This window comes from Lithobates pipiens, unplaced genomic scaffold (assembly GCF_037356315.1).
Source record: "Lithobates pipiens isolate NorthernLeopardFrog02 unplaced genomic scaffold, aLitPip1_a1.2 Scaffold_8, whole genome shotgun sequence".
Classification (NCBI taxonomy): Eukaryota; Metazoa; Chordata; class Amphibia; order Anura; family Ranidae; genus Lithobates; species Lithobates pipiens.
Genome location: NW_027507903.1, coordinates 607,856,164 through 607,882,752, shown reverse-complemented (window position 1 = coordinate 607,882,752; position 26,589 = coordinate 607,856,164). Strand labels below are relative to the sequence as shown.

At 53.0% G+C, this 26,589-nt stretch overlaps 61 non-coding genes across 61 annotated transcripts; all 61 read right to left on the bottom strand.

Moving 5' to 3' along the window:
• Nucleotides 1-51: 51 nt before the first annotated feature.
• Nucleotides 52-125, bottom strand: TRNAS-ACU (transfer RNA serine (anticodon ACU)). The gene has a single exon. It is a non-coding gene; the product is annotated as a tRNA-Ser (tRNA).
• Nucleotides 126-287: 162 nt separating this feature from the next.
• On the bottom strand, nt 288-361 carry TRNAT-AGU (transfer RNA threonine (anticodon AGU)). The gene has a single exon. It is a non-coding gene; the product is annotated as a tRNA-Thr (tRNA).
• Nucleotides 362-715: 354 nt separating this feature from the next.
• On the bottom strand, nt 716-797 carry TRNAS-GCU (transfer RNA serine (anticodon GCU)). The gene has a single exon. It is a non-coding gene; the product is annotated as a tRNA-Ser (tRNA).
• Nucleotides 798-1,332: 535 nt separating this feature from the next.
• Nucleotides 1,333-1,406, bottom strand: TRNAT-AGU (transfer RNA threonine (anticodon AGU)). The gene has a single exon. It is a non-coding gene; the product is annotated as a tRNA-Thr (tRNA).
• Nucleotides 1,407-1,568: 162 nt separating this feature from the next.
• On the bottom strand, nt 1,569-1,642 carry TRNAT-AGU (transfer RNA threonine (anticodon AGU)). Its single transcript has one exon. It is a non-coding gene; the product is annotated as a tRNA-Thr (tRNA).
• A 349-nt stretch (nt 1,643-1,991) lies between these two features.
• On the bottom strand, nt 1,992-2,073 carry TRNAS-GCU (transfer RNA serine (anticodon GCU)). Its single transcript has one exon. It is a non-coding gene; the product is annotated as a tRNA-Ser (tRNA).
• A 535-nt stretch (nt 2,074-2,608) lies between these two features.
• On the bottom strand, nt 2,609-2,682 carry TRNAT-AGU (transfer RNA threonine (anticodon AGU)). The gene has a single exon. It is a non-coding gene; the product is annotated as a tRNA-Thr (tRNA).
• A 162-nt stretch (nt 2,683-2,844) lies between these two features.
• TRNAT-AGU (transfer RNA threonine (anticodon AGU)) lies at nt 2,845-2,918 on the bottom strand. Its single transcript has one exon. It is a non-coding gene; the product is annotated as a tRNA-Thr (tRNA).
• A 346-nt stretch (nt 2,919-3,264) lies between these two features.
• Nucleotides 3,265-3,346, bottom strand: TRNAS-GCU (transfer RNA serine (anticodon GCU)). Its single transcript has one exon. It is a non-coding gene; the product is annotated as a tRNA-Ser (tRNA).
• A 536-nt stretch (nt 3,347-3,882) lies between these two features.
• On the bottom strand, nt 3,883-3,956 carry TRNAT-AGU (transfer RNA threonine (anticodon AGU)). Its single transcript has one exon. It is a non-coding gene; the product is annotated as a tRNA-Thr (tRNA).
• Nucleotides 3,957-4,118: 162 nt separating this feature from the next.
• TRNAT-AGU (transfer RNA threonine (anticodon AGU)) lies at nt 4,119-4,192 on the bottom strand. The gene has a single exon. It is a non-coding gene; the product is annotated as a tRNA-Thr (tRNA).
• Nucleotides 4,193-4,542: 350 nt separating this feature from the next.
• On the bottom strand, nt 4,543-4,624 carry TRNAS-GCU (transfer RNA serine (anticodon GCU)). Its single transcript has one exon. It is a non-coding gene; the product is annotated as a tRNA-Ser (tRNA).
• A 535-nt stretch (nt 4,625-5,159) lies between these two features.
• On the bottom strand, nt 5,160-5,233 carry TRNAT-AGU (transfer RNA threonine (anticodon AGU)). Its single transcript has one exon. It is a non-coding gene; the product is annotated as a tRNA-Thr (tRNA).
• A 162-nt stretch (nt 5,234-5,395) lies between these two features.
• On the bottom strand, nt 5,396-5,469 carry TRNAT-AGU (transfer RNA threonine (anticodon AGU)). The gene has a single exon. It is a non-coding gene; the product is annotated as a tRNA-Thr (tRNA).
• Nucleotides 5,470-5,814: 345 nt separating this feature from the next.
• On the bottom strand, nt 5,815-5,896 carry TRNAS-GCU (transfer RNA serine (anticodon GCU)). The gene has a single exon. It is a non-coding gene; the product is annotated as a tRNA-Ser (tRNA).
• A 535-nt stretch (nt 5,897-6,431) lies between these two features.
• On the bottom strand, nt 6,432-6,505 carry TRNAT-AGU (transfer RNA threonine (anticodon AGU)). Its single transcript has one exon. It is a non-coding gene; the product is annotated as a tRNA-Thr (tRNA).
• Nucleotides 6,506-6,668: 163 nt separating this feature from the next.
• Nucleotides 6,669-6,742, bottom strand: TRNAT-AGU (transfer RNA threonine (anticodon AGU)). Its single transcript has one exon. It is a non-coding gene; the product is annotated as a tRNA-Thr (tRNA).
• A 349-nt stretch (nt 6,743-7,091) lies between these two features.
• Nucleotides 7,092-7,173, bottom strand: TRNAS-GCU (transfer RNA serine (anticodon GCU)). The gene has a single exon. It is a non-coding gene; the product is annotated as a tRNA-Ser (tRNA).
• Nucleotides 7,174-7,710: 537 nt separating this feature from the next.
• Nucleotides 7,711-7,784, bottom strand: TRNAT-AGU (transfer RNA threonine (anticodon AGU)). The gene has a single exon. It is a non-coding gene; the product is annotated as a tRNA-Thr (tRNA).
• Nucleotides 7,785-8,366: 582 nt separating this feature from the next.
• TRNAS-GCU (transfer RNA serine (anticodon GCU)) lies at nt 8,367-8,448 on the bottom strand. Its single transcript has one exon. It is a non-coding gene; the product is annotated as a tRNA-Ser (tRNA).
• A 533-nt stretch (nt 8,449-8,981) lies between these two features.
• On the bottom strand, nt 8,982-9,055 carry TRNAT-AGU (transfer RNA threonine (anticodon AGU)). The gene has a single exon. It is a non-coding gene; the product is annotated as a tRNA-Thr (tRNA).
• Nucleotides 9,056-9,215: 160 nt separating this feature from the next.
• TRNAT-AGU (transfer RNA threonine (anticodon AGU)) lies at nt 9,216-9,289 on the bottom strand. Its single transcript has one exon. It is a non-coding gene; the product is annotated as a tRNA-Thr (tRNA).
• Nucleotides 9,290-9,635: 346 nt separating this feature from the next.
• Nucleotides 9,636-9,717, bottom strand: TRNAS-GCU (transfer RNA serine (anticodon GCU)). The gene has a single exon. It is a non-coding gene; the product is annotated as a tRNA-Ser (tRNA).
• Nucleotides 9,718-10,252: 535 nt separating this feature from the next.
• Nucleotides 10,253-10,326, bottom strand: TRNAT-AGU (transfer RNA threonine (anticodon AGU)). Its single transcript has one exon. It is a non-coding gene; the product is annotated as a tRNA-Thr (tRNA).
• Nucleotides 10,327-10,488: 162 nt separating this feature from the next.
• TRNAT-AGU (transfer RNA threonine (anticodon AGU)) lies at nt 10,489-10,562 on the bottom strand. Its single transcript has one exon. It is a non-coding gene; the product is annotated as a tRNA-Thr (tRNA).
• A 349-nt stretch (nt 10,563-10,911) lies between these two features.
• On the bottom strand, nt 10,912-10,993 carry TRNAS-GCU (transfer RNA serine (anticodon GCU)). Its single transcript has one exon. It is a non-coding gene; the product is annotated as a tRNA-Ser (tRNA).
• A 535-nt stretch (nt 10,994-11,528) lies between these two features.
• On the bottom strand, nt 11,529-11,602 carry TRNAT-AGU (transfer RNA threonine (anticodon AGU)). Its single transcript has one exon. It is a non-coding gene; the product is annotated as a tRNA-Thr (tRNA).
• Nucleotides 11,603-12,182: 580 nt separating this feature from the next.
• On the bottom strand, nt 12,183-12,264 carry TRNAS-GCU (transfer RNA serine (anticodon GCU)). The gene has a single exon. It is a non-coding gene; the product is annotated as a tRNA-Ser (tRNA).
• Nucleotides 12,265-12,799: 535 nt separating this feature from the next.
• On the bottom strand, nt 12,800-12,873 carry TRNAT-AGU (transfer RNA threonine (anticodon AGU)). The gene has a single exon. It is a non-coding gene; the product is annotated as a tRNA-Thr (tRNA).
• Nucleotides 12,874-13,035: 162 nt separating this feature from the next.
• Nucleotides 13,036-13,109, bottom strand: TRNAT-AGU (transfer RNA threonine (anticodon AGU)). Its single transcript has one exon. It is a non-coding gene; the product is annotated as a tRNA-Thr (tRNA).
• A 347-nt stretch (nt 13,110-13,456) lies between these two features.
• On the bottom strand, nt 13,457-13,538 carry TRNAS-GCU (transfer RNA serine (anticodon GCU)). The gene has a single exon. It is a non-coding gene; the product is annotated as a tRNA-Ser (tRNA).
• Nucleotides 13,539-14,073: 535 nt separating this feature from the next.
• Nucleotides 14,074-14,147, bottom strand: TRNAT-AGU (transfer RNA threonine (anticodon AGU)). Its single transcript has one exon. It is a non-coding gene; the product is annotated as a tRNA-Thr (tRNA).
• A 162-nt stretch (nt 14,148-14,309) lies between these two features.
• Nucleotides 14,310-14,383, bottom strand: TRNAT-AGU (transfer RNA threonine (anticodon AGU)). Its single transcript has one exon. It is a non-coding gene; the product is annotated as a tRNA-Thr (tRNA).
• A 347-nt stretch (nt 14,384-14,730) lies between these two features.
• TRNAS-GCU (transfer RNA serine (anticodon GCU)) lies at nt 14,731-14,812 on the bottom strand. Its single transcript has one exon. It is a non-coding gene; the product is annotated as a tRNA-Ser (tRNA).
• A 535-nt stretch (nt 14,813-15,347) lies between these two features.
• TRNAT-AGU (transfer RNA threonine (anticodon AGU)) lies at nt 15,348-15,421 on the bottom strand. The gene has a single exon. It is a non-coding gene; the product is annotated as a tRNA-Thr (tRNA).
• Nucleotides 15,422-15,583: 162 nt separating this feature from the next.
• TRNAT-AGU (transfer RNA threonine (anticodon AGU)) lies at nt 15,584-15,657 on the bottom strand. Its single transcript has one exon. It is a non-coding gene; the product is annotated as a tRNA-Thr (tRNA).
• A 347-nt stretch (nt 15,658-16,004) lies between these two features.
• Nucleotides 16,005-16,086, bottom strand: TRNAS-GCU (transfer RNA serine (anticodon GCU)). The gene has a single exon. It is a non-coding gene; the product is annotated as a tRNA-Ser (tRNA).
• A 535-nt stretch (nt 16,087-16,621) lies between these two features.
• TRNAT-AGU (transfer RNA threonine (anticodon AGU)) lies at nt 16,622-16,695 on the bottom strand. Its single transcript has one exon. It is a non-coding gene; the product is annotated as a tRNA-Thr (tRNA).
• Nucleotides 16,696-16,857: 162 nt separating this feature from the next.
• On the bottom strand, nt 16,858-16,931 carry TRNAT-AGU (transfer RNA threonine (anticodon AGU)). Its single transcript has one exon. It is a non-coding gene; the product is annotated as a tRNA-Thr (tRNA).
• Nucleotides 16,932-17,279: 348 nt separating this feature from the next.
• Nucleotides 17,280-17,361, bottom strand: TRNAS-GCU (transfer RNA serine (anticodon GCU)). The gene has a single exon. It is a non-coding gene; the product is annotated as a tRNA-Ser (tRNA).
• Nucleotides 17,362-17,895: 534 nt separating this feature from the next.
• On the bottom strand, nt 17,896-17,969 carry TRNAT-AGU (transfer RNA threonine (anticodon AGU)). The gene has a single exon. It is a non-coding gene; the product is annotated as a tRNA-Thr (tRNA).
• A 162-nt stretch (nt 17,970-18,131) lies between these two features.
• Nucleotides 18,132-18,205, bottom strand: TRNAT-AGU (transfer RNA threonine (anticodon AGU)). The gene has a single exon. It is a non-coding gene; the product is annotated as a tRNA-Thr (tRNA).
• A 349-nt stretch (nt 18,206-18,554) lies between these two features.
• Nucleotides 18,555-18,636, bottom strand: TRNAS-GCU (transfer RNA serine (anticodon GCU)). The gene has a single exon. It is a non-coding gene; the product is annotated as a tRNA-Ser (tRNA).
• Nucleotides 18,637-19,171: 535 nt separating this feature from the next.
• TRNAT-AGU (transfer RNA threonine (anticodon AGU)) lies at nt 19,172-19,245 on the bottom strand. Its single transcript has one exon. It is a non-coding gene; the product is annotated as a tRNA-Thr (tRNA).
• A 162-nt stretch (nt 19,246-19,407) lies between these two features.
• Nucleotides 19,408-19,481, bottom strand: TRNAT-AGU (transfer RNA threonine (anticodon AGU)). Its single transcript has one exon. It is a non-coding gene; the product is annotated as a tRNA-Thr (tRNA).
• A 351-nt stretch (nt 19,482-19,832) lies between these two features.
• On the bottom strand, nt 19,833-19,914 carry TRNAS-GCU (transfer RNA serine (anticodon GCU)). Its single transcript has one exon. It is a non-coding gene; the product is annotated as a tRNA-Ser (tRNA).
• Nucleotides 19,915-20,449: 535 nt separating this feature from the next.
• TRNAT-AGU (transfer RNA threonine (anticodon AGU)) lies at nt 20,450-20,523 on the bottom strand. Its single transcript has one exon. It is a non-coding gene; the product is annotated as a tRNA-Thr (tRNA).
• Nucleotides 20,524-20,685: 162 nt separating this feature from the next.
• TRNAT-AGU (transfer RNA threonine (anticodon AGU)) lies at nt 20,686-20,759 on the bottom strand. Its single transcript has one exon. It is a non-coding gene; the product is annotated as a tRNA-Thr (tRNA).
• A 347-nt stretch (nt 20,760-21,106) lies between these two features.
• Nucleotides 21,107-21,188, bottom strand: TRNAS-GCU (transfer RNA serine (anticodon GCU)). Its single transcript has one exon. It is a non-coding gene; the product is annotated as a tRNA-Ser (tRNA).
• Nucleotides 21,189-21,723: 535 nt separating this feature from the next.
• TRNAT-AGU (transfer RNA threonine (anticodon AGU)) lies at nt 21,724-21,797 on the bottom strand. Its single transcript has one exon. It is a non-coding gene; the product is annotated as a tRNA-Thr (tRNA).
• A 162-nt stretch (nt 21,798-21,959) lies between these two features.
• On the bottom strand, nt 21,960-22,033 carry TRNAT-AGU (transfer RNA threonine (anticodon AGU)). The gene has a single exon. It is a non-coding gene; the product is annotated as a tRNA-Thr (tRNA).
• A 347-nt stretch (nt 22,034-22,380) lies between these two features.
• TRNAS-GCU (transfer RNA serine (anticodon GCU)) lies at nt 22,381-22,462 on the bottom strand. Its single transcript has one exon. It is a non-coding gene; the product is annotated as a tRNA-Ser (tRNA).
• A 535-nt stretch (nt 22,463-22,997) lies between these two features.
• On the bottom strand, nt 22,998-23,071 carry TRNAT-AGU (transfer RNA threonine (anticodon AGU)). The gene has a single exon. It is a non-coding gene; the product is annotated as a tRNA-Thr (tRNA).
• Nucleotides 23,072-23,233: 162 nt separating this feature from the next.
• On the bottom strand, nt 23,234-23,307 carry TRNAT-AGU (transfer RNA threonine (anticodon AGU)). Its single transcript has one exon. It is a non-coding gene; the product is annotated as a tRNA-Thr (tRNA).
• A 346-nt stretch (nt 23,308-23,653) lies between these two features.
• On the bottom strand, nt 23,654-23,735 carry TRNAS-GCU (transfer RNA serine (anticodon GCU)). Its single transcript has one exon. It is a non-coding gene; the product is annotated as a tRNA-Ser (tRNA).
• A 535-nt stretch (nt 23,736-24,270) lies between these two features.
• Nucleotides 24,271-24,344, bottom strand: TRNAT-AGU (transfer RNA threonine (anticodon AGU)). The gene has a single exon. It is a non-coding gene; the product is annotated as a tRNA-Thr (tRNA).
• Nucleotides 24,345-24,506: 162 nt separating this feature from the next.
• TRNAT-AGU (transfer RNA threonine (anticodon AGU)) lies at nt 24,507-24,580 on the bottom strand. The gene has a single exon. It is a non-coding gene; the product is annotated as a tRNA-Thr (tRNA).
• Nucleotides 24,581-24,931: 351 nt separating this feature from the next.
• Nucleotides 24,932-25,013, bottom strand: TRNAS-GCU (transfer RNA serine (anticodon GCU)). Its single transcript has one exon. It is a non-coding gene; the product is annotated as a tRNA-Ser (tRNA).
• A 535-nt stretch (nt 25,014-25,548) lies between these two features.
• TRNAT-AGU (transfer RNA threonine (anticodon AGU)) lies at nt 25,549-25,622 on the bottom strand. The gene has a single exon. It is a non-coding gene; the product is annotated as a tRNA-Thr (tRNA).
• A 162-nt stretch (nt 25,623-25,784) lies between these two features.
• TRNAT-AGU (transfer RNA threonine (anticodon AGU)) lies at nt 25,785-25,858 on the bottom strand. The gene has a single exon. It is a non-coding gene; the product is annotated as a tRNA-Thr (tRNA).
• A 349-nt stretch (nt 25,859-26,207) lies between these two features.
• Nucleotides 26,208-26,289, bottom strand: TRNAS-GCU (transfer RNA serine (anticodon GCU)). The gene has a single exon. It is a non-coding gene; the product is annotated as a tRNA-Ser (tRNA).
• Nucleotides 26,290-26,589: the final 300 nt, after the last annotated feature.

Here is a 26,589-nt window from a genome sequence, read left to right as displayed (position 1 = left end):
CATTCAGCTTGCGCAATACTGAAAATGTTAGAAATGGATGGACTCCACGGCAGGCACTGCTGAGATTTGAACTCAGGATCTCCTGTTTAGTAGACAGGCGCTTTCACCAACTAAGCCACAGCGCCCCACTTGGGGGATAGCTCTTTGTGAGAATTTTTCAAATCTTTGGAGGCAAGGTCTTCCCTCAAGCTAGCACTGGGTTGGAAACCTACCACGCTTGGGAGACTCAAGGCTGCCATTAAGCTTGCGCAAAACTGAAAACGTTATAAATGGAAAGACTCCACGGCAGGCACTGCTGAGATTTGAACTCAGGATCTCCTGTTTACTAGACAGGCGCTTTCACCAACTAAGCCACAGCGCCTCACGTGGTGCACATCCTTTGCAACCCAGTCAAGTGCAGAGTGGGTGCAGGGGGCAGTGCAGGGCGTAACAGGAATGCGGGGGCTGGAGGCTGGGGGGTATTGGGGGGGGGGGGGGGGGGGGCGGCTCGCACAGAAGTTAAAGCTGTGGACAGAGGGGAGTACAAAAGTGGGACAGGGTGGGTCTGACTGAGTGCAGAGGGGAGAGCTGTGGATTGGGCCGAGGAGGGGGCATGGAAGGGAGGTAGAATGTCTAGGTCCAGGTTGACAGTGCCTTTTTTTCTATGTGTACAAGACCTTTGTGCCATGAAATGCTTTACGTTAAGCACGTTTACATTGATTACGAACTAAACTACCGACGAGGATGGGATTCGAACCCATGCGTGCAGAGCACAATGGATTAGCAGTCCATCGCCTTAACCACTCGGCCACCTCGTCATGTGTAACCTAGAACCTTGGCCCGTTTCTTGTCTGTGGCTTTTGAGAAGGGCTTAGCCAGATTGCGGCAATCTGGGAGGGCGCACGGAGAGTCAGCCAGGAGACTGAGTATGTCTGAGCACCACGTCCTCCTGGGGCAATATGCTTCCTTCTGAGAGGCACCACCTTCGGTGACCCCCTTGGTGATTGACGTAGGCCATAGCCATGGCATTGTCCAACTGGATTCCCATCTGAGGTTCTCACAGAAGAAGAGGTATGCAACATTGAAGGGAGGCCTGAATTGTCCTGTGCTCCAGAATGTTGATGGGAAGGCGGGCTCCCTCCAAAGAATAAGTCCCCTGCATTCAAAAGGGCACCCAGGACTGATCTTTAGCCTGATAGGCTGATATGTACAGTGGGAATTTTTCAAGTCGTTGGAGGCAGGGTCTTGCCTGGGTCCAGCGCTGGGTCGGTGGGCTACCACGCTTGGGAGACTGAGGGGTGACATTCAGCTTGCGCAATACTGAAAATGTTAGAAATGGATGGACTCCACGGCAGGCACTGCTGAGATTTGAACTCAGGATCTCCTGTTTACTAGACAGGCGCTTTCACCAACTAAGCCACAGCGCCCCACTTGGGGGATAGCTCTTTGTGAGAATTTTTCAAATCTTTGGAGGCAAGGTCTTCCCTCAAGCTAGCACTGGGTTGGAAACCTACCACGCTTGGGAGACTCAAGGCTGCCATTAAGCTTGCGCAAAACTGAAAACGTTATAAATGGAAAGACTCCACGGCAGGCACTGCTGAGATTTGAACTCAGGATCTCCTGTTTACTAGACAGGCGCTTTCACCAACTAAGCCACAGCGCCTCACGTGGTGCACATCCTTTGCAACCCAGTCAAGTGCAGAGTGGGTGCAGGGGGCAGTGCAGGGCGTAACAGGAATGCGGGGGCTGGAGCTGGGGGGTATTGGGGGGGGGGGGGGGGCGGCTCGCACAGAAGTTAAAGCTGTGGACAGAGGGGAGTACAAAAGTGGGACAGGGTGGGTCTGACTGAGTGCAGAGGGGAGAGCTGTGGATTGGGCCGAGGAGGGGGCATGGAAGGGAGGTAGAATGTCTAGGTCCAGGTTGACAGTGCCTTTTTTTCTATGTGTACAAGACCTTTGTGCCATGAAATGCTTTACGTTAAGCACGTTTACATTGATTACGAACTAAACTACCGACGAGGATGGGATTCGAACCCATGCGTGCAGAGCACAATGGATTAGCAGTCCATCGCCTTAACCACTCGGCCACCTCGTCATGTGTAACCTAGAACCTTGGGCCGTTTCTTGTCTGTGGCTTTTGAGAAGGGCTTAGCCAGATTGCGGCAATCTGGGAGGGCGCACGGAGAGTCAGCCAGGAGACTGAGTATGTCTGAGCACCACGTCCTCCTGGGGCAATATGCTTCCTTCTGAGAGGCACCACCTTCGGTGACCCCCTTGGTGATTGACGTAGGCCATAGCCATGGCATTGTCCAACTGGATTCCCATCTGAGGTTCTCACAGAAGAAGAGGTATGCAACATTGAAGGGAGGCCTGAATTGTCCTGTGCTCCAGAATGTTGATGGGAAGGCGGGCTCCCTCCAAAGAATAAGTCCCCTGCATTCAAAAGGGCACCCAGGACTGATCTTTAGCCTGATAGGCTGATATGTACAGTGGGAATTTTTCAAGTCGTTGGAGGCAGGGTCTTGCCTGGGTCCAGCGCTGGGTCGGTGGGCTACCACGCTTGGGAGACTGAGGGGTGACATTCAGCTTGCGCAATACTGAAAATGTTAGAAATGGATGGACTCCACGGCAGGCACTGCTGAGATTTGAACTCAGGATCTCCTGTTTACTAGACAGGCGCTTTCACCAACTAAGCCACAGCGCCCCACTTGGGGGATAGCTCTTTGTGAGAATTTTTCAAATCTTTGGAGGCAAGGTCTTCCCTCAAGCTAGCACTGGGTTGGAAACCTACCACGCTTGGGAGACTCAAGGCTGCCATTAAGCTTGCGCAAAACTGAAAACGTTATAAATGGAAAGACTCCACGGCAGGCACTGCTGAGATTTGAACTCAGGATCTCCTGTTTACTAGACAGGCGCTTTCACCAACTAAGCCACAGCGCCTCACGTGGTGCACATCCTTTGCAACCCAGTCAAGTGCAGAGTGGGTGCAGGGGGCAGTGCAGGGCGTAACAGGAATGCGGGGGCTGGAGCTGGGGGGTATTGGGGGGGGGGGGGCGGCTCGCACAGAAGTTAAAGCTGTGGACAGAGGGGAGTACAAAAGTGGGACAGGGTGGGTCTGACTGAGTGCAGAGGGGAGAGCTGTGGATTGGGCCGAGGAGGGGGCATGGAAGGGAGGTAGAATGTCTAGGTCCAGGTTGACAGTGCCTTTTTTTCTATGTGTACAAGACCTTTGTGCCATGAAATGCTTTACGTTAAGCACGTTTACATTGATTACGAACTAAACTACCGACGAGGATGGGATTCGAACCCATGCGTGCAGAGCACAATGGATTAGCAGTCCATCGCCTTAACCACTCGGCCACCTCGTCATGTGTAACCTAGAACCTTGGGCCGTTTCTTGTCTGTGGCTTTTGAGAAGGGCTTAGCCAGATTGCGGCAATCTGGGAGGGCGCACGGAGAGTCAGCCAGGAGACTGAGTATGTCTGAGCACCACGTCCTCCTGGGGCAATATGCTTCCTTCTGAGAGGCACCACCTTCGGTGACCCCCCTTGGTGATTGACGTAGGCCATAGCCATGGCATTGTCCAACTGGATTCCCATCTGAGGTTCTCACAGAAGAAGAGGTATGCAACATTGAAGGGAGGCCTGAATTGTCCTGTGCTCCAGAATGTTGATGGGAAGGCGGGCTCCCTCCAAAGAATAAGTCCCCTGCATTCAAAAGGGCACCCAGGACTGATCTTTAGCCTGATAGGCTGATATGTACAGTGGGAATTTTTCAAGTCGTTGGAGGCAGGGTCTTGCCTGGGTCCAGCGCTGGGTCGGTGGGCTACCACGCTTGGGAGACTGAGGGGTGACATTCAGCTTGCGCAATACTGAAAATGTTAGAAATGGATGGACTCCACGGCAGGCACTGCTGAGATTTGAACTCAGGATCTCCTGTTTACTAGACAGGCGCTTTCACCAACTAAGCCACAGCGCCCCACTTGGGGGATAGCTCTTTGTGAGAATTTTTCAAATCTTTGGAGGCAAGGTCTTCCCTCAAGCTAGCACTGGGTTGGAAACCTACCACGCTTGGGAGACTCAAGGCTGCCATTAAGCTTGCGCAAAACTGAAAACGTTATAAATGGAAAGACTCCACGGCAGGCACTGCTGAGATTTGAACTCAGGATCTCCTGTTTACTAGACAGGCGCTTTCACCAACTAAGCCACAGCGCCTCACGTGGTGCACGTCCTTTGCAACCCAGTCAAGTGCAGAGTGGGTGCAGGGGGCAGTGCAGGGCGTAACAGGAATGCGGGGGCTGGAGCTGGGGGGTATTGGGGGGGGGGGGGGGGGCGGCTCGCACAGAAGTTAAAGCTGTGGACAGAGGGGAGTACAAAAGTGGGACAGGGTGGGTCTGACTGAGTGCAGAGGGGAGAGCTGTGGATTGGGCCGAGGAGGGGGCATGGAAGGGAGGTAGAATGTCTAGGTCCAGGTTGACAGTGCCTTTTTTTCTATGTGTACAAGACCTTTGTGCCATGAAATGCTTTACGTTAAGCACGTTTACATTGATTACGAACTAAACTACCGACGAGGATGGGATTCGAACCCATGCGTGCAGAGCACAATGGATTAGCAGTCCATCGCCTTAACCACTCGGCCACCTCGTCATGTGTAACCTAGAACCTTGGGCCGTTTCTTGTCTGTGGCTTTTGAGAAGGGCTTAGCCAGATTGCGGCAATCTGGGAGGGCGCACGGAGAGTCAGCCAGGAGACTGAGTATGTCTGAGCACCACGTCCTCCTGGGGCAATATGCTTCCTTCTGAGAGGCACCACCTTCGGTGACCCCCTTGGTGATTGACGTAGGCCATAGCCATGGCATTGTCCAACTGGATTCCCATCTGAGGTTCTCACAGAAGAAGAGGTATGCAACATTGAAGGGAGGCCTGAATTGTCCTGTGCTCCAGAATGTTGATGGGAAGGCGGGCTCCCTCCAAAGAATAAGTCCCCTGCATTCAAAAGGGCACCCAGGACTGATCTTTAGCCTGATAGGCTGATATGTACAGTGGGAATTTTTCAAGTCGTTGGAGGCAGGGTCTTGCCTGGGTCCAGCGCTGGGTCGGTGGGCTACCACGCTTGGGAGACTGAGGGGTGACATTCAGCTTGCGCAATACTGAAAATGTTAGAAATGGATGGACTCCACGGCAGGCACTGCTGAGATTTGAACTCAGGATCTCCTGTTTACTAGACAGGCGCTTTCACCAACTAAGCCACAGCGCCCCACTTGGGGGATAGCTCTTTGTGAGAATTTTTCAAATCTTTGGAGGCAAGGTCTTCCCTCAAGCTAGCACTGGGTTGGAAACCTACCACGCTTGGGAGACTCAAGGCTGCCATTAAGCTTGCGCAAAACTGAAAACGTTATAAATGGAAAGACTCCACGGCAGGCACTGCTGAGATTTGAACTCAGGATCTCCTGTTTACTAGACAGGCGCTTTCACCAACTAAGCCACAGCGCCTCACGTGGTGCACATCCTTTGCAACCCAGTCAAGTGCAGAGTGGGTGCAGGGGGCAGTGCAGGGCGTAACAGGAATGCGGGGGCTGGAGCTGGGGGGTATTGGGGGGGGGGGGCGGCTCGCACAGAAGTTAAAGCTGTGGACAGAGGGGAGTACAAAAGTGGGACAGGGTGGGTCTGACTGAGTGCAGAGGGGAGAGCTGTGGATTGGGCCGAGGAGGGGGCATGGAAGGGAGGTAGAATGTCTAGGTCCAGGTTGACAGTGCCTTTTTTTCTATGTGTACAAGACCTTTGTGCCATGAAATGCTTTACGTTAAGCACGTTTACATTGATTACGAACTAAACTACCGACGAGGATGGGATTCGAACCCATGCGTGCAGAGCACAATGGATTAGCAGTCCATCGCCTTAACCACTCGGCCACCTCGTCATGTGTAACCTAGAACCTTGGGCCGTTTCTTGTCTGTGGCTTTTGAGAAGGGCTTAGCCAGATTGCGGCAATCTGGGAGGGCGCACGGAGAGTCAGCCAGGAGACTGAGTATGTCTGAGCACCACGTCCTCCTGGGGCAATATGCTTCCTTCTGAGAGGCACCACCTTCGGTGACCCCCTTGGTGATTGACGTAGGCCATAGCCATGGCATTGTCCAACTGGATTCCCATCTGAGGTTCTCACAGAAGAAGAGGTATGCAACATTGAAGGGAGGCCTGAATTGTCCTGTGCTCCAGAATGTTGATGGGAAGGCGGGCTCCCTCCAAAGAATAAGTCCCCTGCATTCAAAAGGGCACCCAGGACTGATCTTTAGCCTGATAGGCTGATATGTACAGTGGGAATTTTTCAAGTCGTTGGAGGCAGGGTCTTGCCTGGGTCCAGCGCTGGGTCGGTGGGCTACCACGCTTGGGAGACTGAGGGGTGACATTCAGCTTGCGCAATACTGAAAATGTTAGAAATGGATGGACTCCACGGCAGGCACTGCTGAGATTTGAACTCAGGATCTCCTGTTTACTAGACAGGCGCTTTCACCAACTAAGCCACAGCGCCCCACTTGGGGGATAGCTCTTTGTGAGAATTTTTCAAATCTTTGGGAGGCAAGGTCTTCCCTCAAGCTAGCACTGGGTTGGAAACCTACCACGCTTGGGAGACTCAAGGCTGCCATTAAGCTTGCGCAAAACTGAAAACGTTATAAATGGAAAGACTCCACGGCAGGCACTGCTGAGATTTGAACTCAGGATCTCCTGTTTACTAGACAGGCGCTTTCACCAACTAAGCCACAGCGCCTCACGTGGTGCACATCCTTTGCAACCCAGTCAAGTGCAGAGTGGGTGCAGGGGGCAGTGCAGGGCGTAACAGGAATGCGGGGGCTGGAGCTGGGGGGTATTGGGGGGGGGGGGGGGGGCGGCTCGCACAGAAGTTAAAGCTGTGGACAGAGGGGAGTACAAAAGTGGGACAGGGTGGGTCTGACTGAGTGCAGAGGGGAGAGCTGTGGATTGGGCCGAGGAGGGGGCATGGAAGGGAGGTAGAATGTCTAGGTCCAGGTTGACAGTGCCTTTTTTTCTATGTGTACAAGACCTTTGTGCCATGAAATGCTTTACGTTAAGCACGTTTACATTGATTACGAACTAACTACCGACGAGGATGGGATTCGAAACCATGCGTGCAGAGCACAATGGATTAGCAGTCCATCGCCTTAACCACTCGGCCACCTCGTCATGTGTAACCTAGAAACCTTGGGCCGTTTCTTGTCTGTGGCTTTTGAGAAGGGCTTAGCCAGATTGCGGCAATCTGGGAGGGCGCACGGAGAGTCAGCCAGGAGACTGAGTATGTCTGAGCACCACGTCCTCCTGGGGCAATATGCTTCCTTCTGAGAGGCACCACCTTCGGTGACCCCCTTGGTGATTGACGTAGGCCATAGCCATGGCATTGTCCAACTGGATTCCCATCTGAGGTTCTCACAGAAGAAGAGGTATGCAACATTGAAGGGAGGCCTGAATTGTCCTGTGCTCCAGAATGTTGATGGGAAGGCGGGCTCCCTCCAAAGAATAAGTCCCCTGCATTCAAAAGGGCACCCAGGACTGATCTTTAGCCTGAATAGGCTGATATGTACAGTGGGAATTTTTCAAGTCGTTGGAGGCAGGGTCTTGCCTGGGTCCAGCGCTGGGTCGGTGGGCTACCACGCTTGGGAGACTGAGGGGTGACATTCAGCTTGCGCAATACTGAAAATGTTAGAAATGGATGGACTCCACGGCAGGCACTGCTGAGATTTGAACTCAGGATCTCCTGTTTACTAGACAGGCGCTTTCACCAACTAAGCCACAGCGCCCACTTGGGGGATAGCTCTTTGTGAGAATTTTCAAATCTTTGGAGGCAAGGTCTTCCCTCAAGCTAGCACTGGGTTGGAAACCTACCACGCTTGGGAGACTCAAGGCTGCCATTAAGCTTGCGCAAAACTGAAAACGTTATAAATGGAAAGACTCCACGGCAGGCACTGCTGAGATTTGAACTCAGGATCTCCTGTTTACTAGACAGGCGCTTTTCACCAACTAAGCCACAGCGCCTCACGTGGTGCACATCCTTTGCAACCCAGTCAAGTGCAGAGTGGGTGCAGGGGGCAGTGCAGGGCGTAACAGGAATGCGGGGGCTGGAGCTGGGGGGTATTGGGGGGGGGGGGGGCGGCTCGCACAGAAGTTAAAGCTGTGGACGAGGGGAGTACAAAAGTGGGACAGGGTGGGGTCTGACTGAGTGCAGAGGGGAGAGCTGTGGATTGGGCCGAGGAGGGGGCATGGAAGGGAGGTAGAATGTCTAGGTCCAGGTTGACAGTGCCTTTTTTTCTATGTGTACAAGACCTTTGTGCCATGAAATGCTTTACGTTAAGCACGTTTACATTGATTACGAACTAAACTACCGACGAGGATGGGATTCGAAACCATGCGTGCAGAGCACAATGGATTAGCAGTCCATCGCCTTAACCACTCGGCCACCTCGTCATGTGTAACCTAGAACCTTGGGCCGTTTCTTGTCTGTGGCTTTTGAGAAGGGCTTAGCCAGATTGCGGCAATCTGGGAGGGCGCACGGAGAGTCAGCCAGGAGACTGAGTATGTCTGAGCACCACGTCCTCCTGGGCAATATGCTTCCTTCTGAGAGGCACCACCTTCGGTGACCCCCTTGGTGATTGACGTAGGCCATAGCCATGGCATTGTCCAACTGGATTCCCATCTGAGGTTCTCACAGAAGAAGAGGTATGCAACATTGAAGGGAGGCCTGAATTGTCCTGTGCTCCAGAATGTTGATGGGAAGGCGGGCTCCCTCCAAAGAATAAGTCCCCTGCATTCAAAAGGGCACCCAGGACTGATCTTTAGCCTGATAGGCTGATATGTACAGTGGAATTTTTCAAGTCGTTGGAGGCAGGGTCTTGCCTGGGTCCAGCGCTGGGTCGGTGGGCTACCACGCTTGGGAGACTGAGGGGTGACATTCAGCTTGCGCAATACTGAAAATGTTAGAAATGGATGGACTCCACGGCAGGCACTGCTGAGATTTGAACTCAGGATCTCCTGTTTACTAGACAGGCGCTTTCACCAACTAAGCCACAGCGCCCCACTTGGGGGATAGCTCTTTGTGAGAATTTTTCAAATCTTTGGAGGCAAGGTCTTCCCTCAAGCTAGCACTGGGTGGAAACCTACCACGCTTGGGAGACTCAGGCTGCCATTAAGCTTGCGCAAAACTGAAAACGTTATAAATGGAAAGACTCCACGGCAGGCACTGCTGAGATTTGAACTCAGGATCTCCTGTTTACTAGACAGGCGCTTTCACCAACTAAGCCACAGCGCCTCACGTGGTGCACATCCTTTGCAACCCAGTCAAGTGCAGAGTGGGTGCAGGGGGCAGTGCAGGGCGTAACAGGAATGCGGGGGCTGGAGCTGGGGGGTATTGGGGGGGGGGGGGGCGGCTCGCACAGAAGTTAAAGCTGTGGACAGAGGGGAGTACAAAAGTGGGACAGGGTGGGTCTGACTGAGTGCAGAGGGGAGAGCTGTGGATTGGGCCGAGGAGGGGGCATGGAAGGGAGGTAGAATGTCTAGGTCCAGGTTGACAGTGCCTTTTTTCTATGTGTACAAGACCTTTGTGCCATGAAATGCTTTACGTTAAGCACGTTTACATTGATTACGAACTAAACTACCGACGAGGATGGGATTCGAACCCATGCGTGCAGAGCACAATGGATTAGCAGTCCATCGCCTTAACCACTCGGCCACCTCGTCATGTGTAACCTAGAACCTTGGGCCGTTTCTTGTCTGTGGCTTTTGAGAAGGGCTTAGCCAGATTGCGGCAATCTGGGAGGGCGCACGGAGAGTCAGCCAGGAGACTGAGTATGTCTGAGCACCACGTCCTCCTGGGGCAATATGCTTCCTTCTGAGAGGCACCACCTTCGGTGACCCCCTTGGTGATTGACGTAGGCCATAGCCATGGCATTGTCCAACTGGATTCCCATCTGAGGTTCTCACAGAAGAAGAGGTATGCAACATTGAAGGGAGGCCTGAATTGTCCTGTGCTCCAGAATGTTGATGGGAAGGCGGGCTCCCTCCAAAGAATAAGTCCCCTGCATTCAAAAGGGCACCCAGGACTGATCTTTAGCCTGATAGGCTGATATGTACAGTGGGAATTTTTCAAGTCGTTGGAGGCAGGGTCTTGCCTGGGTCCAGCGCTGGGTCGGTGGGCTACCACGCTTGGGAGACTGAGGGGTGACATTCAGCTTGCGCAATACTGAAAATGTTAGAAATGGATGGACTCCACGGCAGGCACTGCTGAGATTTGAACTCAGGATCTCCTGTTTACTAGACAGGCGCTTTCACCAACTAAGCCACAGCGCCCCACTTGGGGGATAGCTCTTTGTGAGAATTTTTCAAATCTTTGGAGGCAAGGTCTTCCCTCAAGCTAGCACTGGGTTGGAAACCTACCACGCTTGGGAGACTCAAGGCTGCCATTAAGCTTGCGCAAAACTGAAAACGTTATAAATGGAAAGACTCCACGGCAGGCACTGCTGAGATTTGAACTCAGGATCTCCTGTTTACTAGACAGGCGCTTTCACCAACTAAGCCACAGCGCCTCACGTGGTGCACATCCTTTGCAACCCAGTCAAGTGCAGAGTGGGTGCAGGGGGCAGTGCAGTGCGTAACAGGAATGCGGGGGCTGGAGCTGGGGGGTATTGGGGGGGGGGGGGGGGCGGCTCGCACAGAAGTTAAAGCTGTGGACAGAGGGGAGTACAAAAGTGGGACAGGGTGGGTCTGACTGAGTGCAGAGGGGAGAGCTGTGGATTGGGCCGAGGAGGGGGCATGGAAGGGAGGTAGAATGTCTAGGTCCAGGTTGACAGTGCCTTTTTTTCTATGTGTACAAGACCTTTGTGCCATGAAATGCTTTACGTTAAGCACGTTTACATTGATTACGAACTAAACTACCGACGAGGATGGGATTCGAACCCATGCGTGCAGAGCACAATGGATTAGCAGTCCATCGCCTTAACCACTCGGCCACCTCGTCATGTGTAACCTAGAACCTTGGGCCGTTTCTTGTCTGTGGCTTTTGAGAAGGGCTTAGCCAGATTGCGGCAATCTGGGAGGGCGCACGGAGAGTCAGCCAGGAGACTGAGTATGTCTGAGCACCACGTCCTCCTGGGGCAATATGCTTCCTTCTGAGAGGCACCACCTTCGGTGACCCCCTTGGTGATTGACGTAGGCCATAGCCATGGCATTGTCCAACTGGATTCCCATCTGAGGTTCTCACAGAAGAAGAGGTATGCAACATTGAAGGGAGGCCTGAATTGTCCTGTGCTCCAGAATGTTGATGGGAAGGCGGGCTCCCTCCAAAGAATAAGTCCCCTGCATTCAAAAGGGCACCCAGGACTGATCTTTAGCCTGATAGGCTGATATGTACAGTGGGAATTTTTCAAGTCGTTGGAGGCAGGGTCTTGCCTGGGTCCAGCGCTGGGTCGGTGGGCTACCACGCTTGGGAGACTGAGGGGTGACATTCAGCTTGCGCAATACTGAAAATGTTAGAAATGGATGGACTCCACGGCAGGCACTGCTGAGATTTGAACTCAGGATCTCCTGTTTACTAGACAGGCGCTTTCACCAACTAAGCCACAGCGCCCCACTTGGGGGATAGCTCTTTGTGAGAATTTTTCAAATCTTTGGAGGCAAGGTCTTCCCTCAAGCTAGCACTGGGTTGGAAACCTACCACGCTTGGGAGACTCAAGGCTGCCATTAAGCTTGCGCAAAACTGAAAACGTTATAAATGGAAAGACTCCACGGCAGGCACTGCTGAGATTTGAACTCAGGATCTCCTGTTTATTAGACAGGCGCTTTCACCAACTAAGCCACAGCGCCTCACGTGGTGCACATCCTTTGCAACCCAGTCAAGTGCAGAGTGGGTGCAGGGGGCAGTGCAGGGAGTAACAGGAATGCGGGGGCTGGAGCTGGGGGGTATTGGGGGGGGGGGCGGCTCGCACAGAAGTTAAAGCTGTGGACAGAGGGGAGTACAAAAGTGGGACAGGGTGGGTCTGACTGAGTGCAGAGGGGAGAGCTGTGGATTGGGCCGAGGAGGGGGCATGGAAGGGAGGTAGAATGTCTAGGTCCAGGTTGACAGTGCCTTTTTTTCTATGTGTACAAGACCTTTGTGCCATGAAATGCTTTACGTTAAGCACGTTTACATTGATTACGAACTAAACTACCGACGAGGATGGGATTCGAACCCATGCGTGCAGAGCACAATGGATTAGCAGTCCATCGCCTTAACCACTCGGCCACCTCGTCATGTGTAACCTAGAACCTTGGGCCGTTTCTTGTCTGTGGCTTTTGAGAAGGGCTTAGCCAGATTGCGGCAATCTGGGAGGGCGCACGGAGAGTCAGCCAGGAGACTGAGTATGTCTGAGCACCACGTCCTCCTGGGGCAATATGCTTCCTTCTGAGAGGCACCACCTTCGGTGACCCCCTTGGTGATTGACGTAGGCCATAGCCATGGCATTGTCCAACTGGATTCCCATCTGAGGTTCTCACAGAAGAAGAGGTATGCAACATTGAAGGGAGGCCTGAATTGTCCTGTGCTCCAGAATGTTGATGGGAAGGCGGGCTCCCTCCAAAGAATAAGTCCCCTGCATTCAAAAGGGCACCCAGGACTGATCTTTAGCCTGATAGGCTGATATGTACAGTGGGAATTTTTCAAGTCGTTGGAGGCAGGGTCTTGCCTGGGTCCAGCGCTGGGTCGGTGGGCTACCACGCTTGGGAGACTGAGGGGTGACATTCAGCTTGCGCAATACTGAAAATGTTAGAAATGGATGGACTCCACGGCAGGCACTGCTGAGATTTGAACTCAGGATCTCCTGTTTACTAGACAGGCGCTTTCACCAACTAAGCCACAGCGCCCCACTTGGGGGATAGCTCTTTGTGAGAATTTTTCAAATCTTTGGAGGCAAGGTCTTCCCTCAAGCTAGCACTGGGTTGGAAACCTACCACGCTTGGGAGACTCAAGGCTGCCATTAAGCTTGCGCAAAACTGAAAACGTTATAAATGGAAAGACTCCACGGCAGGCACTGCTGAGATTTGAACTCAGGATCTCCTGTTTACTAGACAGGCGCTTTCACCAACTAAGCCACAGCGCCTCACGTGGTGCACATCCTTTGCAACCCAGTCAAGTGCAGAGTGGGTGCAGGGGGCAGTGCAGGGCGTAACAGGAATGCGGGGGCTGGAGCTGGGGGGTATTGGGGGGGGGGGGGGCGGCTCGCACAGAAGTTAAAGCTGTGGACAGAGGGGAGTACAAAAGTGGGACAGGGTGGGTCTGACTGAGTGCAGAGGGGAGAGCTGTGGATTGGGCCGAGGAGGGGGCATGGAAGGGAGGTAGAATGTCTAGGTCCAGGTTGACAGTGCCTTTTTTTCTATGTGTACAAGACCTTTGTGCCATGAAATGCTTTACGTTAAGCACGTTTACATTGATTACGAACTAAACTACCGACGAGGATGGGATTCGAACCCATGCGTGCAGAGCACAATGGATTAGCAGTCCATCGCCTTAACCACTCGGCCACCTCGTCATGTGTAACCTAGAACCTTGGGCCGTTTCTTGTCTGTGGCTTTTGAGAAGGGCTTAGCCAGATTGCGGCAATCTGGGAGGGCGCACGGAGAGTCAGCCAGGAGACTGAGTATGTCTGAGCACCACGTCCTCCTGGGGCAATATGCTTCCTTCTGAGAGGCACCACCTTCGGTGACCCCCTTGGTGATTGACGTAGGCCATAGCCATGGCATTGTCCAACTGGATTCCCATCTGAGGTTCTCACAGAAGAAGAGGTATGCAACATTGAAGGGAGGCCTGAATTGTCCTGTGCTCCAGAATGTTGATGGGAAGGCGGGCTCCCTCCAAAGAATAAGTCCCCTGCATTCAAAAGGGCACGCAGGACTGATCTTTAGCCTGATAGGCTGATATGTACAGTGGGAATTTTTCAAGTCGTTGGAGGCAGGGTCTTGCCTGGGTCCAGCGCTGGGTCGGTGGGCTACCACGCTTGGGAGACTGAGGGGTGACATTCAGCTTGCGCAATACTGAAAATGTTAGAAATGGATGGACTCCACGGCAGGCACTGCTGAGATTTGAACTCAGGATCTCCTGTTTACTAGACAGGCGCTTTCACCAACTAAGCCACAGCGCCCCACTTGGGGGATAGCTCTTTGTGAGAATTTTTCAAATCTTTGGAGGCAAGGTCTTCCCTCAAGCTAGCACTGGGTTGGAAACCTACCACGCTTGGGAGACTCAAGGCTGCCATTAAGCTTGCGCAAAACTGAAAACGTTATAAATGGAAAGACTCCACGGCAGGCACTGCTGAGATTTGAACTCAGGATCTCCTGTTTACTAGACAGGCGCTTTCACCAACTAAGCCACAGCGCCTCACGTGGTGCACATCCTTTGCAACCCAGTCAAGTGCAGAGTGGGTGCAGGGGGCAGTGCAGGGCGTAACAGGAATGCGGGGGCTGGAGCTGGGGGGTATTGGGGGGGGGGGGGGCGGCTCGCACAGAAGTTAAAGCTGTGGACAGAGGGGAGTACAAAAGTGGGACAGGGTGGGTCTGACTGAGTGCAGAGGGGAGAGCTGTGGATTGGGCCGAGGAGGGGGCATGGAAGGGAGGTAGAATGTCTAGGTCCAGGTTGACAGTGCCTTTTTTTCTATGTGTACAAGACCTTTGTGCCATGAAATGCTTTACGTTAAGCACGTTTACATTGATTACGAACTAAACTACCGACGAGGATGGGATTCGAACCCATGCGTGCAGAGCACAATGGATTAGCAGTCCATCGCCTTAACCACTCGGCCACCTCGTCATGTGTAACCTAGAACCTTGGGCCGTTTCTTGTCTGTGGCTTTTGAGAAGGGCTTAGCCAGATTGCGGCAATCTGGGAGGGCGCACGGAGAGTCAGCCAGGAGACTGAGTATGTCTGAGCACCACGTCCTCCTGGGGCAATATGCTTCCTTCTGAGAGGCACCACCTTCGGTGACCCCCTTGGTGATTGACGTAGGCCATAGCCATGGCATTGTCCAACTGGATTCCCATCTGAGGTTCTCACAGAAGAAGAGGTATGCAACATTGAAGGGAGGCCTGAATTGTCCTGTGCTCCAGAATGTTGATGGGAAGGCGGGCTCCCTCCAAAGAATAAGTCCCCTGCATTCAAAAGGGCACCCAGGACTGATCTTTAGCCTGATAGGCTGATATGTACAGTGGGAATTTTTCAAGTCGTTGGAGGCAGGGTCTTGCCTGGGTCCAGCGCTGGGTCGGTGGGCTACCACGCTTGGGAGACTGAGGGGTGACATTCAGCTTGCGCAATACTGAAAATGTTAGAAATGGATGGACTCCATGGCAGGCACTGCTGAGATTTGAACTCAGGATCTCCTGTTTACTAGACAGGCGCTTTCACCAACTAAGCCACAGCGCCCCACTTGGGGGATAGCTCTTTGTGAGAATTTTTCAAATCTTTGGAGGCAAGGTCTTCCCTCAAGCTAGCACTGGGTTGGAAACCTACCACGCTTGGGAGACTCAAGGCTGCCATTAAGCTTGCGCAAAACTGAAAACGTTATAAATAGAAAGACTCCACGGCAGGCACTGCTGAGATTTGAACTCAGGATCTCCTGTTTACTAGACAGGCGCTTTCACCAACTAAGCCACAGCGCCTCACGTGGTGCACATCCTTTGCAACCCAGTCAAGTGCAGAGTGGGTGCAGGGGGCAGTGCAGTGCGTAACAGGAATGCGGGGGCTGGAGCTGGGGGGTATTGGGGGGGGGGGGGGCGGCTCGCACAGAAGTTAAAGCTGTGGACAGAGGGGAGTACAAAAGTGGGAGAGGGTGGGTCTGACTGAGTGCAGAGGGGAGAGCTGTGGATTGGGCCGAGGAGGGGGCATGGAAGGGAGGTAGAATGTCTAGGTCCAGGTTGACAGTGCCTTTTTTTCTATGTGTACAAGACCTTTGTGCCATGAAATGCTTTACGTTAAGCACGTTTACATTGATTACGAACTAAACTACCGACGAGGATGGGATTCGAACCCATGCGTGCAGAGCACAATGGATTAGCAGTCCATCGCCTTAACCACTCGGCCACCTCGTCATGTGTAACCTAGAACCTTGGGCCGTTTCTTGTCTGTGGCTTTTGAGAAGGGCTTAGCCAGATTGCGGCAATCTGGGAGGGCGCACGGAGAGTCAGCCAGGAGACTGAGTATGTCTGAGCACCACGTCCTCCTGGGGCAATATGCTTCCTTCTGAGAGGCACCACCTTCGGTGACCCCCTTGGTGATTGACGTAGGCCATAGCCATGGCATTGTCCAACTGGATTCCCATCTGAGGTTCTCACAGAAGAAGAGGTATGCAACATTGAAGGGAGGCCTGAATTGTCCTGTGCTCCAGAATGTTGATGGGAAGGCGGGCTCCCTCCAAAGAATAAGTCCCCTGCATTCAAAAGGGCACCCAGGACTGATCTTTAGCCTGATAGGCTGATATGTACAGTGGGAATTTTTCAAGTCGTTGGAGGCAGGGTCTTGCCTGGGTCCAGCGCTGGGTCGGTGGGCTACCACGCTTGGGAGACTGAGGGGTGACATTCAGCTTGCGCAATACTGAAAATGTTAGAAATGGATGGACTCCACGGCAGGCACTGCTGAGATTTGAACTCAGGATCTCCTGTTTACTAGACAGGCGCTTTCACCAACTAAGCCACAGCGCCCCACTTGGGGGATAGCTCTTTGTGAGAATTTTTCAAATCTTTGGAGGCAAGGTCTTCCCTCAAGCTAGCACTGGGTTGGAAACCTACCACGCTTGGGAGACTCAAGGCTGCCATTAAGCTTGCGCAAAACTGAAAACGTTATAAATGGAAAGACTCCACGGCAGGCACTGCTGAGATTTGAACTCAGGATCTCCTGTTTACTAGACAGGCGCTTTCACCAACTAAGCCACAGCGCCTCACGTGGTGCACATCCTTTGCAACCCAGTCAAGTGCAGAGTGGGTGCAGGGGGCAGTGCAGTGCGTAACAGGAATGCGGGGGCTGGAGCTGGGGGGTATTGGGGGGGGGGGGGGGCGGCTCGCACAGAAGTTAAAGCTGTGGACAGAGGGGAGTACAAAAGTGGGAGAGGGTGGGTCTGACTGAGTGCAGAGGGGAGAGCTGTGGATTGGGCCGAGGAGGGGGCATGGAAGGGAGGTAGAATGTCTAGGTCCAGGTTGACAGTGCCTTTTTTTCTATGTGTACAAGACCTTTGTGCCATGAAATGCTTTACGTTAAGCACGTTTACATTGATTACGAACTAAACTACCGACGAGGATGGGATTCGAACCCATGCGTGCAGAGCACAATGGATTAGCAGTCCATCGCCTTAACCACTCGGCCACCTCGTCATGTGTAACCTAGAACCTTGGGCCGTTTCTTGTCTGTGGCTTTTGAGAAGGGCTTAGCCAGATTGCGGCAATCTGGGAGGGCGCACGGAGAGTCAGCCAGGAGACTGAGTATGTCTGAGCACCACGTCCTCCTGGGGCAATATGCTTCCTTCTGAGAGGCACCACCTTCGGTGACCCCCTTGGTGATTGACGTAGGCCATAGCCATGGCATTGTCCAACTGGATTCCCATCTGAGGTTCTCACAGAAGAAGAGGTATGCAACATTGAAGGGAGGCCTGAATTGTCCTGTGCTCCAGAATGTTGATGGGAAGGCGGGCTCCCTCCAAAGAATAAGTCCCCTGCATTCAAAAGGGCACCCAGGACTGATCTTTAGCCTGATAGGCTGATATGTACAGTGGGAATTTTTCAAGTCGTTGGAGGCAGGGTCTGCCTGGGTCCAGCGCTGGGTCGGTGGGCTACCACGCTTGGGAGACTGAGGGGTGACATTCAGCTTGCGCAATACTGAAAATGTTAGAAATGGATGGACTCCACGGCAGGCACTGCTGAGATTTGAACTCAGGATCTCCTGTTTACTAGACAGGCGCTTTCACCAACTAAGCCACAGCGCCCCACTTGGGGGATAGCTCTTTGTGAGAATTTTTCAAATCTTTGGAGGCAAGGTCTTCCCTCAAGCTAGCACTGGGTTGGAAACCTACCACGCTTGGGAGACTCAAGGCTGCCATTAAGCTTGCGCAAAACTGAAAACGTTATAAATGGAAAGACTCCACGGCAGGCACTGCTGAGATTTGAACTCAGGATCTCCTGTTTACTAGACAGGCGCTTTCACCAACTAAGCCACAGCGCCTCACGTGGTGCACATCCTTTGCAACCCAGTCAAGTGCAGAGTGGGTGCAGGGGGCAGTGCAGTGCGTAACAGGAATGCGGGGGCTGGAGCTGGGGGGTATTGGGGGGGGGGGGGGGGCGGCTCGCACAGAAGTTAAAGCTGTGGACAGAGGGGAGTACAAAAGTGGGAGAGGGTGGGTCTGACTGAGTGCAGAGGGGAGAGCTGTGGATTGGGCCGAGGAGGGGGCATGGAAGGGAGGTAGAATGTCTAGGTCCAGGTTGACAGTGCCTTTTTTTCTATGTGTACAAGACCTTTGTGCCATGAAATGCTTTACGTTAAGCACGTTTACATTGATTACGAACTAAACTACCGACGAGGATGGGATTCGAACCCATGCGTGCAGAGCACAATGGATTAGCAGTCCATCGCCTTAACCACTCGGCCACCTCGTCATGTGTAACCTAGAACCTTGGGCCGTTTCTTGTCTGTGGCTTTTGAGAAGGGCTTAGCCAGATTGCGGCAATCTGGGAGGGCGCACGGAGAGTCAGCCAGGAGACTGAGTATGTCTGAGCACCACGTCCTCCTGGGGCAATATGCTTCCTTCTGAGAGGCACCACCTTCGGTGACCCCCTTGGTGATTGACGTAGGCCATAGCCATGGCATTGTCCAACTGGATTCCCATCTGAGGTTCTCACAGAAGAAGAGGTATGCAACATTGAAGGGAGGCCTGAATTGTCCTGTGCTCCAGAATGTTGATGGGAAGGCGGGCTCCCTCCAAAGAATAAGTCCCCTGCATTCAAAAGGGCACCCAGGACTGATCTTTAGCCTGATAGGCTGATATGTACAGTGGGAATTTTTCAAGTCGTTGGAGGCAGGGTCTTGCCTGGGTCCAGCGCTGGGTCGGTGGGCTACCACGCTTGGGAGACTGAGGGGTGACATTCAGCTTGCGCAATACTGAAAATGTTAGAAATGGATGGACTCCACGGCAGGCACTGCTGAGATTTGAACTCAGGATCTCCTGTTTACTAGACAGGCGCTTTCACCAACTAAGCCACAGCGCCCCACTTGGGGGATAGCTCTTTGTGAGAATTTTTCAAATCTTTGGAGGCAAGGTCTTCCCTCAAGCTAGCACTGGGTTGGAAACCTACCACGCTTGGGAGACTCAAGGCTGCCATTAAGCTTGCGCAAAACTGAAAACGTTATAAATGGAAAGACTCCACGGCAGGCACTGCTGAGATTTGAACTCAGGATCTCCTGTTTACTAGACAGGCGCTTTCACCAACTAAGCCACAGCGCCTCACGTGGTGCACATCCTTTGCAACCCAGTCAAGTGCAGAGTGGGTGCAGGGGGCAGTGCAGGGCGTAACAGGAATGCGGGGGCTGGAGCTGGGGGGTATTGGGGGGGGGGGGGGGGGGCGGCTCGCACAGAAGTTAAAGCTGTGGACAGAGGGGAGTACAAAAGTGGGACAGGGTGGGTCTGACTGAGTGCAGAGGGGAGAGCTGTGGATTGGGCCGAGGAGGGGGCATGGAAGGGAGGTAGAATGTCTAGGTCCAGGTTGACAGTGCCTTTTTTTCTATGTGTACAAGACCTTTGTGCCATGAAATGCTTTACGTTAAGCACGTTTACATTGATTACGAACTAAACTACCGACGAGGATGGGATTCGAACCCATGCGTGCAGAGCACAATGGATTAGCAGTCCATCGCCTTAACCACTCGGCCACCTCGTCATGTGTAACCTAGAACCTTGGGCCGTTTCTTGTCTGTGGCTTTTGAGAAGGGCTTAGCCAGATTGCGGCAATCTGGGAGGGCGCACGGAGAGTCAGCCAGGAGACTGAGTATGTCTGAGCACCACGTCCTCCTGGGGCAATATGCTTCCTTCTGAGAGGCACCACCTTCGGTGACCCCCTTGGTGATTGACGTAGGCCATAGCCATGGCATTGTCCAACTGGATTCCCATCTGAGGTTCTCACAGAAGAAGAGGTATGCAACATTGAAGGGAGGCCTGAATTGTCCTGTGCTCCAGAATGTTGATGGGAAGGCGGGCTCCCTCCAAAGAATAAGTCCCCTGCATTCAAAAGGGCACCCAGGACTGATCTTTAGCCTGATAGGCTGATATGTACAGTGGGAATTTTTCAAGTCGTTGGAGGCAGGGTCTTGCCTGGGTCCAGCGCTGGGTCGGTGGGCTACCACGCTTGGGAGACTGAGGGGTGACATTCAGCTTGCGCAATACTGAAAATGTTAGAAATGGATGGACTCCACGGCAGGCACTGCTGAGATTTGAACTCAGGATCTCCTGTTTACTAGACAGGCGCTTTCACCAACTAAGCCACAGCGCCCCACTTGGGGGATAGCTCTTTGTGAGAATTTTTCAAATCTTTGGAGGCAAGGTCTTCCCTCAAGCTAGCACTGGGTTGGAAACCTACCACGCTTGGGAGACTCAAGGCTGCCATTAAGCTTGCGCAAAACTGAAAACGTTATAAATGGAAAGACTCCACGGCAGGCACTGCTGAGATTTGAACTCAGGATCTCCTGTTTACTAGACAGGCGCTTTCACCAACTAAGCCACAGCGCCTCACGTGGTGCACATCCTTTGCAACCCAGTCAAGTGCAGAGTGGGTGCAGGGGGCAGTGCAGGGCGTAACAGGAATGCGGGGGCTGGAGCTGGGGGGTATTGGGGGGGGGGGGGGCGGCTCGCACAGAAGTTAAAGCTGTGGACAGAGGGGAGTACAAAAGTGGGACAGGGTGGGTCTGACTGAGTGCAGAGGGGAGAGCTGTGGATTGGGCCGAGGAGGGGGCATGGAAGGGAGGTAGAATGTCTAGGTCCAGGTTGACAGTGCCTTTTTTTCTATGTGTACAAGACCTTTGTGCCATGAAATGCTTTACGTTAAGCACGTTTACATTGATTACGAACTAAACTACCGACGAGGATGGGATTCGAACCCATGCGTGCAGAGCACAATGGATTAGCAGTCCATCGCCTTAACCACTCGGCCACCTCGTCATGTGTAACCTAGAACCTTGGGCCGTTTCTTGTCTGTGGCTTTTGAGAAGGGCTTAGCCAGATTGCGGCAATCTGGGAGGGCGCACGGAGAGTCAGCCAGGAGACTGAGTATGTCTGAGCACCACGTCCTCCTGGGGCAATATGCTTCCTTCTGAGAGGCACCACCTTCGGTGACCCCCTTGGTGATTGACGTAGGCCATAGCCATGGCATTGTCCAACTGGATTCCCATCTGAGGTTCTCACAGAAGAAGAGGTATGCAACATTGAAGGGAGGCCTGAATTGTCCTGTGCTCCAGAATGTTGATGGGAAGGCGGGCTCCCTCCAAAGAATAAGTCCCCTGCATTCAAAAGGGCACCCAGGACTGATCTTTAGCCTGATAGGCTGATATGTACAGTGGGAATTTTTCAAGTCGTTGGAGGCAGGGTCTTGCCTGGGTCCAGCGCTGGGTCGGTGGGCTACCACGCTTGGGAGACTGAGGGGTGACATTCAGCTTGCGCAATACTGAAAATGTTAGAAATGGATGGACTCCACGGCAGGCACTGCTGAGATTTGAACTCAGGATCTCCTGTTTACTAGACAGGCGCTTTCACCAACTAAGCCACAGCGCCCCACTTGGGGGATAGCTCTTTGTGAGAATTTTTCAAATCTTTGGAGGCAAGGTCTTCCCTCAAGCTAGCACTGGGTTGGAAACCTACCACGCTTGGGAGACTCAAGGCTGCCATTAAGCTTGCGCAAAACTGAAAACGTTATAAATGGAAAGACTCCACGGCAGGCACTGCTGAGATTTGAACTCAGGATCTCCTGTTTACTAGACAGGCGCTTTCACCAACTAAGCCACAGCGCCTCACGTGGTGCACATCCTTTGCAACCCAGTCAAGTGCAGAGTGGGTGCAGGGGGCAGTGCAGGGCGTAACAGGAATGCGGGGGCTGGAGCTGGGGGGTATTGGGGGGGGGGGGGGCGGCTCGCACAGAAGTTAAAGCTGTGGACAGAGGGGAGTACAAAAGTGGGACAGGGTGGGTCTGACTGAGTGCAGAGGGGAGAGCTGTGGATTGGGCCGAGGAGGGGGCATGGAAGGGAGGTAGAATGTCTAGGTCCAGGTTGACAGTGCCTTTTTTTCTATGTGTACAAGACCTTTGTGCCATGAAATGCTTTACGTTAAGCACGTTTACATTGATTACGAACTAAACTACCGACGAGGATGGGATTCGAACCCATGCGTGCAGAGCACAATGGATTAGCAGTCCATCGCCTTAACCACTCGGCCACCTCGTCATGTGTAACCTAGAACCTTGGGCCGTTTCTTGTCTGTGGCTTTTGAGAAGGGCTTAGCCAGATTGCGGCAATCTGGGAGGGCGCACGGAGAGTCAGCCAGGAGACTGAGTATGTCTGAGCACCACGTCCTCCTGGGGCAATATGCTTCCTTCTGAGAGGCACCACCTTCGGTGACCCCCTTGGTGATTGACGTAGGCCATAGCCATGGCATTGTCCAACTGGATTCCCATCTGAGGTTCTCACAGAAGAAGAGGTATGCAACATTGAAGGGAGGCCTGAATTGTCCTGTGCTCCAGAATGTTGATGGGAAGGCGGGCTCCCTCCAAAGAATAAGTCCCCTGCATTCAAAAGGGCACGCAGGACTGATCTTTAGCCTGATAGGCTGATATGTACAGTGGGAATTTTTCAAGTCGTTGGAGGCAGGGTCTTGCCTGGGTCCAGCGCTGGGTCGGTGGGCTACCACGCTTGGGAGACTGAGGGGTGACATTCAGCTTGCGCAATACTGAAAATGTTAGAAATGGATGGACTCCACGGCAGGCACTGCTGAGATTTGAACTCAGGATCTCCTGTTTACTAGACAGGCGCTTTCACCAACTAAGCCACAGCGCCCCACTTGGGGGATAGCTCTTTGTGAGAATTTTTCAAATCTTTGGAGGCAAGGTCTTCCCTCAAGCTAGCACTGGGTTGGAAACCTACCACGCTTGGGAGACTCAAGGCTGCCATTAAGCTTGCGCAAAACTGAAAACGTTATAAATGGAAAGACTCCACGGCAGGCACTGCTGAGATTTGAACTCAGGATCTCCTGTTTACTAGACAGGCGCTTTCACCAACTAAGCCACAGCGCCTCACGTGGTGCACATCCTTTGCAACCCAGTCAAGTGCAGAGTGGGTGCAGGGGGCAGTGCAGGGCGTAACAGGAATGCGGGGGCTGGAGCTGGGGGGTATTGGGGGGGGGGGGGCGGCTCGCACAGAAGTTAAAGCTGTGGACAGAGGGGAGTACAAAAGTGGGACAGGGTGGGTCTGACTGAGTGCAGAGGGGAGAGCTGTGGATTGGGCCGAGGAGGGGGCATGGAAGGGAGGTAGAATGTCTAGGTCCAGGTTGACAGTGCCTTTTTTTCTATGTGTACAAGACCTTTGTGCCATGAAATGCTTTACGTTAAGCACGTTTACATTGATTACGAACTAAACTACCGACGAGGATGGGATTCGAACCCATGCGTGCAGAGCACAATGGATTAGCAGTCCATCGCCTTAACCACTCGGCCACCTCGTCATGTGTAACCTAGAACCTTGGGCCGTTTCTTGTCTGTGGCTTTTGAGAAGGGCTTAGCCAGATTGCGGCAATCTGGGAGGGCGCACGGAGAGTCAGCCAGGAGACTGAGTATGTCTGAGCACCACGTCCTCCTGGGGCAATATGCTTCCTTCTGAGAGGCACCACCTTCGGTGACCCCCTTGGTGATTGACGTAGGCCATAGCCATGGCATTGTCCAACTGGATTCCCATCTGAGGTTCTCACAGAAGAAGAGGTATGCAACATTGAAGGGAGGCCTGAATTGTCCTGTGCTCCAGAATGTTGATGGGAAGGCGGGCTCCCTCCAAAGAATAAGTCCCCTGCATTCAAAAGGGCACCCAGGACTGATCTTTAGCCTGATAGGCTGATATGTACAGTGGGAATTTTTCAAGTCGTTGGAGGCAGGGTCTTGCCTGGGTCCAGCGCTGGGTCGGTGGGCTACCACGCTTGGGAGACTGAGGGGTGACATTCAGCTTGCGCAATACTGAAAATGTTAGAAATGGATGGACTCCACGGCAGGCACTGCTGAGATTTGAACTCAGGATCTCCTGTTTACTAGACAGGCGCTTTCACCAACTAAGCCACAGCGCCCCACTTGGGGGATAGCTCTTTGTGAGAATTTTTCAAATCTTTGGAGGCAAGGTCTTCCCTCAAGCTAGCACTGGGTTGGAAACCTACCACGCTTGGGAGACTCAAGGCTGCCATTAAGCTTGCGCAAAACTGAAAACGTTATAAATAGAAAGACTCCACGGCAGGCACTGCTGAGATTTGAACTCAGGATCTCCTGTTTACTAGACAGGCGCTTTCACCAACTAAGCCACAGCGCCTCACGTGGTGCACATCCTTTGCAACCCAGTCAAGTGCAGAGTGGGTGCAGGGGGCAGTGCAGTGCGTAACAGGAATGCGGGGGCTGGAGCTGGGGGGTATTGGGGGGGGGGGGGGGGGGCGGCTCGCACAGAAGTTAAAGCTGTGGACAGAGGGGAGTACAAAAGTGGGAGAGGGTGGGTCTGACTGAGTGCAGAGGGGAGAGCTGTGGATTGGGCCGAGGAGGGGGCATGGAAGGGAGGTAGAATGTCTAGGTCCAGGTTGACAGTGCCTTTTTTTCTATGTGTACAAGACCTTTGTGCCATGAAATGCTTTACGTTAAGCACGTTTACATTGATTACGAACTAAACTACCGACGAGGATGGGATTCGAACCCATGCGTGCAGAGCACAATGGATTAGCAGTCCATCGCCTTAACCACTCGGCCACCTCGTCATGTGTAACCTAGAACCTTGGGCCGTTTCTTGTCTGTGGCTTTTGAGAAGGGCTTAGCCAGATTGCGGCAATCTGGGAGGGCGCACGGAGAGTCAGCCAGGAGACTGAGTATGTCTGAGCACCACGTCCTCCTGGGGCAATATGCTTCCTTCTGAGAGGCACCACCTTCGGTGACCCCCTTGGTGATTGACGTAGGCCATAGCCATGGCATTGTCCAACTGGATTCCCATCTGAGGTTCTCACAGAAGAAGAGGTATGCAACATTGAAGGGAGGCCTGAATTGTCCTGTGCTCCAGAATGTTGATGGGAAGGCGGGCTCCCTCCAAAGAATAAGTCCCCTGCATTCAAAAGGGCACCCAGGACTGATCTTTAGCCTGATAGGCTGATATGTACAGTGGGAATTTTTCAAGTCGTTGGAGGCAGGGTCTTGCCTGGGTCCAGCGCTGGGTCGGTGGGCTACCACGCTTGGGAGACTGAGGGGTGACATTCAGCTTGCGCAATACTGAAAATGTTAGAAATGGATGGACTCCACGGCAGGCACTGCTGAGATTTGAACTCAGGATCTCCTGTTTACTAGACAGGCGCTTTCACCAACTAAGCCACAGCGCCCCACTTGGGGGATAGCTCTTTGTGAGAATTTTTCAAATCTTTGGAGGCAAGGTCTTCCCTCAAGCTAGCACTGGGTTGGAAACCTACCACGCTTGGGAGACTCAAGGCTGCCATTAAGCTTGCGCAAAACTGAAAACGTTATAAATGGAAAGACTCCACGGCAGGCACTGCTGAGATTTGAACTCAGGATCTCCTGTTTACTAGACAGGCGCTTTCACCAACTAAGCCACAGCGCCTCACGTGGTGCACATCCTTTGCAACCCAGTCAAGTGCAGAGTGGGTGCAGGGGGCAGTGCAGTGCGTAACAGGAATGCGGGGGCTGGAGCTGGGGGGTATTGGGGGGGGGGGGGGGGCGGCTCGCACAGAAGTTAAAGCTGTGGACAGAGGGGAGTACAAAAGTGGGAGAGGGTGGGTCTGACTGAGTGCAGAGGGGAGAGCTGTGGATTGGGCCGAGGAGGGGGCATGGAAGGGAGGTAGAATGTCTAGGTCCAGGTTGACAGTGCCTTTTTTTCTATGTGTACAAGACCTTTGTGCCATGAAATGCTTTACGTTAAGCACGTTTACATTGATTACGAACTAAACTACCGACGAGGATGGGATTCGAACCCATGCGTGCAGAGCACAATGGATTAGCAGTCCATCGCCTTAACCACTCGGCCACCTCGTCATGTGTAACCTAGAACCTTGGGCCGTTTCTTGTCTGTGGCTTTTGAGAAGGGCTTAGCCAGATTGCGGCAATCTGGGAGGGCGCACGGAGAGTCAGCCAGGAGACTGAGTATGTCTGAGCACCACGTCCTCCTGGGGCAATATGCTTCCTTCTGAGAGGCACCACCTTCGGTGACCCCCTTGGTGATTGACGTAGGCCATAGCCATGGCATTGTCCAACTGGATTCCCATCTGAGGTTCTCACAGAAGAAGAGGTATGCAACATTGAAGGGAGGCCTGAATTGTCCTGTGCTCCAGAATG